General features: G+C 46.0%; 1 protein-coding gene across 1 annotated transcript in view; it reads left to right on the top strand.

Moving 5' to 3' along the window:
* Positions 1-2265: 2265 nt before the first annotated feature.
* The window catches only part of LOC126267788 (UDP-glucosyltransferase 2-like), an 80278-nt gene continuing 70434 nt past the window's right edge, over positions 2266-12109 (top strand). Inside the window, exon 1 of the mRNA XM_049973092.1 lies at positions 2266-2349. The gene's annotated coding sequence lies outside the window, so the exon portion shown is untranslated. The remainder of the gene's footprint in view (positions 2350-12109) is intronic.

A 12109-nucleotide genomic window follows, 5' to 3' on the forward strand; every position in this document is an offset into this window, starting at 1 on the left:
AACATTTTTTTTTTAAACCAATCAAATTTTACTAACATTCAACATCTCTATCCTTCATGTCTACATATGTGCAGCCCTCTGCCATTAGAGGGCTCCGAATTGTGCCATGTAACTCGGTGATGTGTAGTGTAACTATGTCGGTGCATGAGGAAGAGCATACTGTTGGAGTTTCGAATTTGAAGAGTTCATCCACACATGAAACACCCTCTCCTTCAGTATGACAATGCAGACCACACACAAATGCTGTGACATCTGTATCAATCTGATGCTTTGGGTTCATTGTCCTGGATCATCCTCCACATGGTCCCAATTAACTCCATCTGATTTCATCTGTTTTCAAAACTTAAAAGAAACTTTTGGGAACTTCTCTTTAAAAGTGATGAAATGATGCAAGCAGAGGACAGGTTCTGGCTCTGTCAACAAAGTCAAACTTCTACAGTGATGGTATCAACACACTGTTCTCTCATTGGCTGAAATGTTTTTGTTGCCAGAGCGACTATGTTGAGAAACAAATATGTAGACATGGAGAATAATGACGTAGAATATTAATGACGTAGAATATTGATGTTTGTTTTATTCAAGAAGCTTTAAGTTTTCTTATAAAAAAACTCAGAGGCATCACTTTTCAGCATATACACATATTTAACAATCAAAAACTTGGGACAGAATGGAAAAAAAAGTTGTGCAGAGGCCCAGGAGTGGGACTTCATTCCATATGTTGTCTCATTTGATTACAAGAGGTATAAGAAACATAGAGATGACAATTTCTCTGAATAGAAGTTACCTCCAGATTTTGTCAGTAGCTTCACGTATGCAACTCAGTGAATTTCATTTGAGTGAGAGCCTTTCATGTTAATGTGATACTTAGGTCTAAGTGCTATCTGAGATGAAGGGGTCGAAGCAGGAGAGAGATTTGTGGTGCACTGCATCAACCCAGCCACAAAACTGATTACTCAAAAGGTCCATGAACCATAAAAGGCTGGGAGATGCAAGCTTTATGAAGCAGGGAAGGATGGAATATTATCATTTAATGGTTTGTGATCTATGGTAACATCCTAGACATGTTGGATAAGGTAAATATTCAAGAAATTGGGAGATCAAGAATATCAATTAGGATTCATTATTATGTTCCTGAAAAATTGCATAAAAATATAAACTTTTTTCAAGTGCAACTGTCCTACTCGATAACAGCATGGTGCCTTCATGATACCATCTACCTTCTGTAAGTCATAGGACTAGCACAGCATAATCCTGAACCATCAGTCATGTATTCCTTCCACATTAGAAGAAACGATGGAATAACTATAATTTAACAAGAAGAGTGGCCCATCCGACAAAACATCTTATTCCATTGCTCCTTGCACAGAGCCTGCGATGTTTTCATGCATACTGCAATCATAAAAATGACACACATAATAATATTGTGATACTGTCTTAGTGTCACTTATTCTGCTTCACATAATGGGAGGGCACCAAGTGTCACCATTTTGGAAGGTGCACAAGCTCAGAGGGAGAAAGTAATTTTTCATGGTTTGTGTGTGTGAGCGGGGGAGGGGGGGGGGGGTAACCACCCTGGTATTTGTCTTAATCGACTGAGAGAATCCACAGAAAACCGGATCCATGGCATCATTCACAGCCTCAAGCAGTTGCAATCATCTCATTTTGGGAAAATCGACTAAATTGGAGTGTAGCCCCTTTTCCTGTGGATAGCGTTTGCTAATTTGTTTCTCTGGAAGCTGTAATGATGAAAGCAATGTATTTTTAACGTTTTAAATTTTCATTTCCTTCAAAAACCTTTTATTCAAGCAGGCCTATCTATTTTTTTCTGTAACAAACTCAGAATTTATATCTACGTTCTAACGCTCGGTTTCTGTGAGAAATTGTGGCCACGAAGCTGTCAGTTCAGAATGCGCGTCGACAACAAAGTACTCGCGGTAGTAAATTACCTCACCACGCTTTGTATCCACACAGTTTAGAGCTAGTTGTTATCGTTAACAGCGCCCACAATGTACGACAGCTTAAGCGCTCAAGTGTCCAGAAAAAATTCCGAGTCTTCACTGACTTCACAAGCATTGGAACATTAAATTTATCTTAAGATTAATAGCTCTGAGGGGCGAAAGGAAAATGTGTCGTTGAGATTAGCCCAGTCAATTCAATCACGCATGCCTGTATTACCACATCTATACTCAGCTGCAGTCTGCAGACCTAGGTCAGAGATTCTACATGCAACGGCATGTGGAGCGTGGAATGAATGCTCCAGAGGTTGTATCTTCTCCGATTAACCGCTGCCTGCTTTGACAGCGAGAACGTCAGTACTCAGCGGGAGGCGCGGACAGCGAGGCTGTGAATGTATGTGCATCGTATAGAATTAGATTTGTATAGTTTCCCGAACCAACACAGAACGAAGCTTGAAAGGTAGGCATTACATTTGATAACCAAGTAATTTTATAGAAACAATGTCGTAATGCACAGTTTATTGAGACGTAAGAAACATTCAGCCGGCCGGCAGTGTGTGTTCGTGTTACCTTACTCGGAGCTGTGTGATAAAATCTACAGCGATGTTAACTTTACATTTGTGAAAATGTCGTACGGTATATTTCTTTCCATTTATGCGTTTCATATACTTAAAACTATCACGTCGCTTCATTACTGGTAGAATGAAAATAAAGTTGTATGAACGAACGATTAACAGCTCCAGTGAGATACGTAGGGCCTATATGTATTTAGCAAAAGTAATAAGACTGGTGGAATTTGTAACTTCAGTTGGTTGTAAAATGGTGTCACTGTAAGGATCATGGACTCCCGCAGTGTCAAAAGATCCTCTCTTAGAAAACGGCTAAGAAACGTCTCACAAAAATGAAAAGATGTGACGTGCCCTCCTTGTAAATTAAAGTAAAACGAGATATTTGAGTACAAAGTCTGCAGGTATTTAGATTAATTGGTAAAAGCAATGCAGAGCAACAGCGAAAGGGCAATTGGGTGACAAACAGGTGGTAGAGTTTTAAAGTTTAGCGGCAATGTGAGGAAGAAGTAATAGGACTGCATGTAAAGAAGCTATGTTATCTGTGCAGATTACGAATTATGGACGTGATTGTACAAAATTTCTTTTTGTTGGCGAAGAGGGGGGGGGGGGGGGGGAGAGATTGTGATATTCTTTTATTATTTAGTAGTTGATAGTTCAGTTATAGAAATATGGTTTTCTGCGTTATTGGAGTAAAGGATTGTTGAAGACTGTTTTAGCCCTGGCTTTTTTCTCTGTGGTTTACAGAACAACTTCAGGTCTTGTCGTTAGTTTTCTCCTGAGACATGCAATATTCTATGCGATGTAGTTGTCTTACTATTACGAAGACCCCGTGGCAACTGACAAGGAATAAGCAGGTAACAAATCAAATGCAAAGAAGTAACTTTTCATTACAATGATAAAAGAAAACTACCGTAATCGAATGTACAGATCTTACTGTCGCTGAACAATAAACAGCTTTTTCTTTCTATATACGGTAACTTATGTTGGACTTAGTTGATAAATCCCTTCCCACGAAAGTGAAGTAGTTTCAATATTTAATGTGGTCATGGGTTTTGTTTCCCAAAATCTCGTTAAAAGGAATGCCAGGTGAATGACATGGACAGTTTTCTTCGCCGGCCAGCGCCTGTGCTCCGTCACTAAAGATCTCTTCGATGAGACGTGGAAACTTGGTTTCGCTCCTTCCTTCACTTATTGTTGTAAGTTGAGCAGGGGTAGAGAATCTTCGCTGATTGGTGACGTTTTGCAACTAACGCCTGTACATCGCCAGAGTTCCGCTAATAAGTATATGCAATACTTAAATGGTGTACAGCGGCACTTAAAATGGTGTGTGTTTTCGCCGTCTTGTACAGGCTCTAAAGAGCAGAGTTTCGATGTCGTCGGCAGAGAAAGCGTAATTTCCGCCACTGGTAAAAAGAAAGATAGAACTATAGTAAGTCGTAATTAGAATATTATTTGTAAGTTACAGTAGACTTGTTCTTTCAATGTACGGTACGCCTTTAGTAGTGGCTGATGTGAATTCTGCCGTCATAACTTTTTTTTTTTTTTGAAAAAGCATAAAATGGAGACATCTAAATTCATATTCTATGAATGGTTAGTAGCAGAGGATATTTCGGTACCGCTATCATCTCTTCATTATCACGGTCCATTTGCGATTGGCGCGCGAGAAGAACGACTGCCAGTAAATTTCCATATGAGCGACAATTAACCTTTAACATCTTCATTTTCTGAGATGTTATGTGTGAGAAACTGTTTCTTGTGCTTTGAAAGGCACGTTCTCAAACGTTTAACGGTAAACGTCTGTGCGACGCAATGCACCTTTGATGGAGGACATGCTACTTACAGGGCTATTTTTTATTTTTGGCGGACGAGTATCGGGGCTACATGTCCACCTCCCGCGGTCGAACTGAAGACACGCAATAATAAAATACGTAATACAATATGCTGTGGCATTTAGCACGTGTTCAGTTTTGAGTTAAAAGTTCTGTACTAAAGTGTAATTTATTTAAAAATGGTTCAAATGGCTCTGACGTAACAGTCCCCTGGACTTAGAACTACTTGAACCTAACTAACCTAAGAACATCACACGCATCCACGCCCGAGACAGGATTTGAACCTGTTCTCTTAGAAATGCCAGCCATTCATCTTCATGAAGACTGCAGCACACTTGATCTTTACACTTTTGTTGTAAGGCCTGTCACTAGAGTTGGGAGAGCATCACCGTGACGTTCTTGTGCTCACTAATATAATTTGTGGCGAGGCGCATGCCCTTATTTGGATCCTCTCTACATAGGTTAATTTAACAGTACTATCTACATCACTGCTCTGCAATTTACATCCAAATGCATAGCAGAGGGTGCACTGAACCACTCTTTCTCGATCGTCCCACTCTAATAGCACGTGGGAGAAAGTAAAGCCTAAATATTTCCGTGTAAGTTCTGCTTCCTCTTATTTTATTACGATCGTCATTATTCCCTATGTAGCTCTGAGTCAACAAAAAATTTTCGCATTCGGAGGAAGAGTTAGTGATAGAAATTTTGTGGAAAGATCTCGTCGCAACGAAAACGCCTTTGTTTAAAGTCATCCCGGCTCCCGTATCATATCCGTGACACTGTTATTTCGCGATAATACAAAACGAGCTGTCCTTTTTTTAACTTGTTCGGTGTGCTCCGTCAATTCTATATGTTAAAAGATATACCGCGTAGCTATACTCCAGAAGATAGCGGACGAGCCTAATTTAGGCATTCTATGTAGAAGACTTGTTGCATCTCGTACGTGTGCTGCCAATCAAACGCAATCTTTGGTTCGTTTTCCTCACAACACATAGTAAGTGATGTTTCCAATTTAAGCTGTTCGTAACTGTAATTGACTGGACAACGTTTAAATTTCGTATTTGTTATGTAACCAAACTTAACGGATTTTTTTATCCTCATGTGGAGGACATCACAATTTTTATTGTTCTGCGGAGGGTCCGGAGAAAATGATTACTACATTTGAAAGATACGTTCATTTGAAACGCAATATGGCGGAGAGGAAAGAAGTTGATTCGACGTATGTCGAAGACGAGGCCACTTGTTTGCAGGATGGTTTGAACGGTGGGCTGCGAAGACGCAGTGCGCGGTGAATTGCCCGAACTTTGGTCAAATGGCTCTGAGCACTATGGGACTTAACATCTGTGGTCATCAGTCCCCTAGAACTTAGACCTACTTAAACCTAACTAACCTAAGGACATCACACGCATCCATGCCCGAGGCAGGATTCGAACCTGCGAACGTAGCAGTAGCGCGGTTCCGGACTGAGCGCCTAGAACCGCTAGACCACCGCGGTCGTCGAACTTTGGTCATGTCTGTGGATATGGTGCATAAAATTGTACGTACTAAACATACTGCGTTGCTACCCACGCACGATTACCTGTGTTCAGGAGGTGTTTGAAGGTGACCTGCCATTCAGACTCGTTTGCTCTAGAATTTCCACTCGTATGGAAGTGGTCAATGAATGGCCATGAAACGTTCTGTGGACAGGTGAGACCATCTCCATCTCAAAGGACATGTCTACACAGAATTGCAGAGTATGGACAACGGAAAATCCGCTCGCATTTTAACCGGCATCGCTACTTTCTGCGAAGGTAACTTTGTGGTACGGGTGGGCGACATCTTTTATCGAAATTTTATAGAGGAGATTGATCCTGTGAGAACTGTTACCTGTACTGGCCACTGGTAAACACTGTGGGTGGTCTTCGCACAGACGTCGTTCCAATCGTTCAGCTGCGTGGAAGTGTGGACAGGATCATTTTGAAGCAAGGCAGCTTTCCTCCGCACATTGCACAGCCAGTGAAGCAGCTGCTGTAGAGGCATTGTGGAAATATTGGAATTACCTACCGTCATTTCCCTTCAGCTTGGCCGTCCGGATCACCTGATCTTCATCCATGCGACTTCTGGTTGTGAGGTTATCTTAAAGATACTGCCTTCAGTGCTCCGATTACAAATGTAGCCGAATTGAAGGTTCATGTTACACAAAGCATCCTGAACGTGACCCCTCAAACACTCATATCTGTTGTGAAACATGCTGTTTATCGATTTCGCCTTGAGGCAGAAAACGGTGGATAGCATACTCAAAATGTCTTACAGCAGTCCCACGACAATTACGTACCGATTTCCATGGTTTTCTTCATAGTTTGCTGCAAGTGGAAAATTTTTCTCTCACTCCCTTTTTAACTGTTCCCTCACTCTCGTGCCCCTAGACGCTTCTACCAGAGTTGTAAGTAAACCTTTGCTCCCAGTGTTTTAACCCAGCTAATTTCAGAATGTCAAAGGGAATATTCTAGTCAACATTGTCAAAAGCTTTTTTCTAAATCTACAAATGTTGCAAAGGTACTTTCTTTCTTCAGTCTATTTTAAATAAAATCGTTAGATGCAGCACTTACTCAGTGAAAAGCTGTACAAAAAATTCCACTCCTGAATACGTATTGTCCCTTATATTTAAAAAATAGACATTGGATTTCGTGATTTGCCTTCTTCCGCCTTAGCATTTGACTGTCCACATCACTTGCTGGTGCATAAAGCTTTTCGAACTTAGTTGATTAACATTTTCCTGTCCGAACTGTGGAAAACTGTACGGATTTAATATTTTGAGAGAATATAATCGAAGAAACTAAAAAGATTACTGTCGTAGATATGCTTATTTCAGTTTATGAACAAAACAAATGGGGACTTACCAGCCCTGTCAGAATATATTCCTTACACCTGTTCTGGCTACTGACTTTTAACATTAGTTGTATCAGTATATATCAACCGAAACAAAACAAAATAAGATTATAAGCATCAAAACACAATGGCCTTCCACATAGAAGGCCCCTTAAACTCTTATTACGTAATGAACAACGCAGCAGTGAAACAGTCTATCGTTTTCTGTCCTCTGTGAGCAGAAATATTGAACCACCAGCACCAAAGAGTTTCCTATGCTACAGCAAAGGTACACAGACGTTCCGACAGGAAGAGAGCGCGCATAAACTCAACTCCATGCTGTTTGAGTCTCGAATTAGATGGGACTTATCTGGCAGGAATGTGTTTAGAATTATCTCATTCTCTATGAGAAAATAGTGTTGGAAATATCAACAGTTTGTCGTGAATTGACTGTGAAAGAGCACACTAAACTCGATAAGCTCAAATTACTGCTAGTAAGAGAGGAGCTTTCAGTTGAATACGAAAATACCATGCAGATATAGACGTGTTTTAACGTGTTAAGTGAACTGATTCTAGCTTCTCACTTCTGTTTTCTTTAACTCAAATCTAGAAGTCTGTTCAGGTCGTATAATGGATTATTAGTTCCTGTGTGGTCCAGCCACATTGTGACCACCGTCCATGTTCGTCGTCAACACACAATAGCCACTCAGACGATAGGCGGCAGCACTAGTAATGGATGCCGGAGGGTATATACAGCGTATTGAGGGACCCAGAATACAGTGCAGTCGTTGTCGTACATTTGTCTGAGAGAGATTTGTCTGTGTCCGAAAGGCATGATCACTGGCTTTAGGGCCAACGGAGGAAGCGTCTCCAAAACGGCTAGTCTGTAAACTGTCCGCGTGCCGCCGTGGTTAAAGTATATCGCGCATGACAAAATGGCGCTATTCAAAACCGGTGCCGATGCAACTCTGGTGCACTACAGGCCACAGATAACGGAGGGAACCACGACTGCGGAGACGTGTGCGGGAGAACTGATGTGCAACTGTTCAGCAACTGCCCGTTAAAGTGACCCAAGGGGCTACGAACAGTCTTAGACGACCGTTCGGTTGCTACATATGAACCTCCGCAGCAGCCGCCTGATTCGTACACCCATGACAACTGCTGTTCGTCGGCGCCGGAGGCTGGAATTAGCATCCAGTACCGCAATTGGACGTCCACTGAGTGGCTACAGGGAATTTTTCCGATGAATCACGTTTTATGAACAATCGGCCAGATGGCCATTGGCGAAGCAAACACCCTGCTACAATCGTTGGACCCCCCCTGTGGGTTCGGGGGTAAGAATAGGCCCACGGTATTCCTGCCTGTCGTAAGAGGCGACTAAAAGGAGTCTCAAACGTTTCGGCCTTATGTGATGGTCCCCTACCGGGTTTGACCTCCATCTTCTAAATTCTTCCGAAGAGTGAGCTGATTGGGGAAGGGCGCCTTACAAGGTGCGATGTGTCCATCGCTCATTACCATCTCTAGCTTGGTTGGTCGTCGTCGCATAGCTGTCCTGCCCACTCACCATCTCTAGGGCGTGGCTTTGTTCTTGGGTGCGGTTTTTGCAGTCTGCTCTGCTGTGTCGCTTTATGCGGCAATGACGATCATGGACTACATTTCACCTGAAATCCAGCACGGTAGCCAGTCCGTTGTGGTGGGGCCGCCATGTACCCTGTCGGTTGTAGCCCCCTGACAACACAGGGATCGCTCTACTGATGCCTGCGCCGTTAACTCCCCGCGTATGCCAAGGAGTAGATGCCTGTCTCCTTGGGGCATCGGGACTCCCGGCAATGGCCATCCCGCCAGGTGGTCATTGCTGAGGCTGGGTGGCGCCCGTGGGGAGGGCCATTGGTCGGAGTAGGTGGCATCAGGGCGGATGACCCGCGATGAAGCGTGGTACATCAACTCCTGCTGGCGGCCAGCCCCCAGCAGTCTCTAAGCGTTCTCGGCCTCAATACAACGCTCAGGCATATGATCCACAATCGTTCCCCTCCCTGGCCACACCATAGGAGGAACGAAAGGCTACGGTTGGCAGCGAACCTTATTCACCTCGCTATTTAGTCTGTACACGAGTCGATGGGGAATCGTTTATGGCGACCAAGCCTCAGTTTTTTGTCGAGCACTTGGAGGACAAGTTTGGGGAGGTGGAGGGCTTGTCCAAAATGCGCTCTGGGGCAGTATTGATCAAAACGGCATCCTCTGCACAGTCACGGCGGTTACTCGCTTGTGACAAGTTGGGGGATGTTTCCGTCACGATCACACCCCATAAGAGTCTCAACATGGTCCAGGGCATTATATTCCATAGGGACCTACTCTTGCAGTCAGACGACGAGCTACGCGCCAATTTAGAACGGCGGGGTGTTCACTTCGTCCGGCGCGTCCATCGGGGTCCGAGGGATAATCAGGTAGCCACCGGTGCCTTCATCTTGGCCTTCGAGGGTGACGTCCTACCCGAAAAGGTCAAGGTGATGGTCTACCGATGTGATGTGAAGCCCTATATCCCTCCCCCGATGAGGTGTTTCAAATGCTGGAAGTTCGGCCACATGTCATCTCGGTGTACTTCCAGCATGACATGCAGAGATTGTGGACGCCCTTCACATCCTAATACTGCATGTGCGCCGCCTCCCATCTGTGTGAACTGCGGCGAACACCATTCCCCTTGCTCGCCAGACTGCAAGGTTCTACTGAAAGAACGAAGGATCATGGAATATAAGGCCCTGGACCGCATGACCTATACTGAGGCTAAGCGGAAATACGAGAGGCTACATCCTGTGGCTCTGACCAGCTCCTATGCCACCGCTGCCAAAACAGTAGTTTTGTCATCTGCTGCACCAATTCCACTGAACACTCTGAGCCGGAATACTACACCTGCCCCCTTGATGGTGGGGGGCACTTCCCCATCTGTTGCTCCTGCACCACCTACCTCAGGAGCAACGACCCCCCAACCATCGGGGACACAAGTCCCCAACTCTAAGCCGGAGAAGCGCCCGACTTCTTCGGCGACTCTCTCTTGCAAGGGATCCCTCGGGTCCCTCCCTTCCCAGGTTTCCACCTCTGGGAAGGGTGACGTCAGCCAATGGCTGAAAAGCAGGCCAGCGGCTGGTCGCAGGGCTTCCCGCTCCTGCTCCGTCCCGGAGACTGACTCGGTGGAGCCCTCCCAGCCAGTAAAGCCCAAGGAGCAGAGAGAGAAGACGAAGAAGAAGAAGGCCTCTAAGGCCAAGGAACGCGCGGTGGCATCCACCCCACCGCTCCATACAGGCTCTGCGTCTGAGGATGAGGTGGAGATCCTGGCGTCCGCTGAGGACCTGGATCTCGCCATACCCTCAGACGCCAAGGACGCCGATTGTACAGGTCCTCGATCGGTGACAGCAGGTGACCCAGTGACGTGATCTGCCTCCTCGGTCCCTTCACGCCTATTTCGCCCATGGACAAAGTGATTCTCCAGTGGAACTGCAGCGGTTTTTTCCACCACCTTGCTGAGCTCCGCCAACTCGTCAGCAGTCACCCTTTCTTCTGCATTGCCCTCCAGGAAACGTGGTTTCCGGCAATGCGGACCCCTGCCCTACGAGGGTATCGGGGTTATTATAAGAACCGGGCAGCTTATGAGAGGGTGTCTGGTGGAGTCTGCGTCTACGTCCTTAACTCTATCTACAGCGAGTGTGTGCCTCTTCATACACCCTTAGAGGCTGTCGCTGTAAGGATGTGGACGCCTCAGCCTATTACTGTCTGCAGTTTGTACCTTCCGCCGGATGGTGATGTCTCTCGTCATGTGTTGGCTGCATTGATAGGACAACTGCCGCCTCCCTTTGTGTTGCTGGGCGACTTTAACGCCCATAACCCCTTGTGGGGTAGCGCCGCGATTACTGGCCGGGGCAGAGATGTCGAGACTCTTCTGTCACAGCTTGACCTCTGCCTTTTAAACACGGGAGAGGCGACCCACTTTAGTGCGGTCCATGGCTCGTTTTCGGCCATTGACCTTTCTATTTGCAGCCCCGGACTTTCACCATCCATCCACTGGAGGGTCCATGACGACTTATGTGGTAGTGACCATTTCCCCATCTTTCTGTCACTGCCACAGCGTCACTCTTCTGAACGCCCCTCCAGATGGGCTCTGAATAAGGCTGATTGGGACTTATTTACATCTGTCGCAGTGATCGCACCTCCTTCCACTGATCCGATTGATGCGGTGGTTCAGTCGGTCACCACCAGCATCGTTTCTGCGGCGGCATCTGCGATTCCCTGTACATCCGGGTCACCTCGGCGGAGGACTGTGCCGTGGTGGTCGCCCGAGATCGCAGAGGCGATTCGAGATCGCCGGCGGGCTCTTCAGCGCCATAAGCGGCACCCGTCGTTGGAGACCCTCATTGCTTTTAAACAGTTCCGCGCCCGAGCCCGACGCCTTATTCGCCAACGGAAGCAGGAGTGCTGGGAACATTGTTTCCACCATTGGCGTCCGTACCTCTGCATCGCAGGTTTGGGCCAAGATTCGGCGACTCCAAGGCTATCGGCCACCTGTCTCTGTCCCTGGGCTTTCGCTGAATGGAGCAGTGTGCACCGACTCCGACACGATTGCGGACCGGTTAGCAGAGCATTTTGCTCAGTGTTCCGCGTCAACGAACTACCCGTTGGCCTTCCGCTCCCGGAAAGAGCGGTTGGAAAGTCGGAGGCTTTCCTTTCACACGCGCCACGCGGAGTCGTACAATGCTCCTTTCAGCGAATGGGAATTCCAGAGCGCACTTTCTGCTTGCCCTGATACGGCTCCTGGACCAGACCGCATTCACAGCCAGATGCTGAAACACCTCTCAGTGCCTTGCCAGCGACGCCTCCTAGATCTTTTCAATCGCGTCTGGGTCGAGGGTGTTTTCCC

The sequence above is a fragment of the Schistocerca gregaria genome, chromosome 4 (genome assembly GCF_023897955.1).
Source record: "Schistocerca gregaria isolate iqSchGreg1 chromosome 4, iqSchGreg1.2, whole genome shotgun sequence".
Lineage (NCBI taxonomy): Eukaryota > Metazoa > Arthropoda > Insecta > Orthoptera > Acrididae > Schistocerca > Schistocerca gregaria.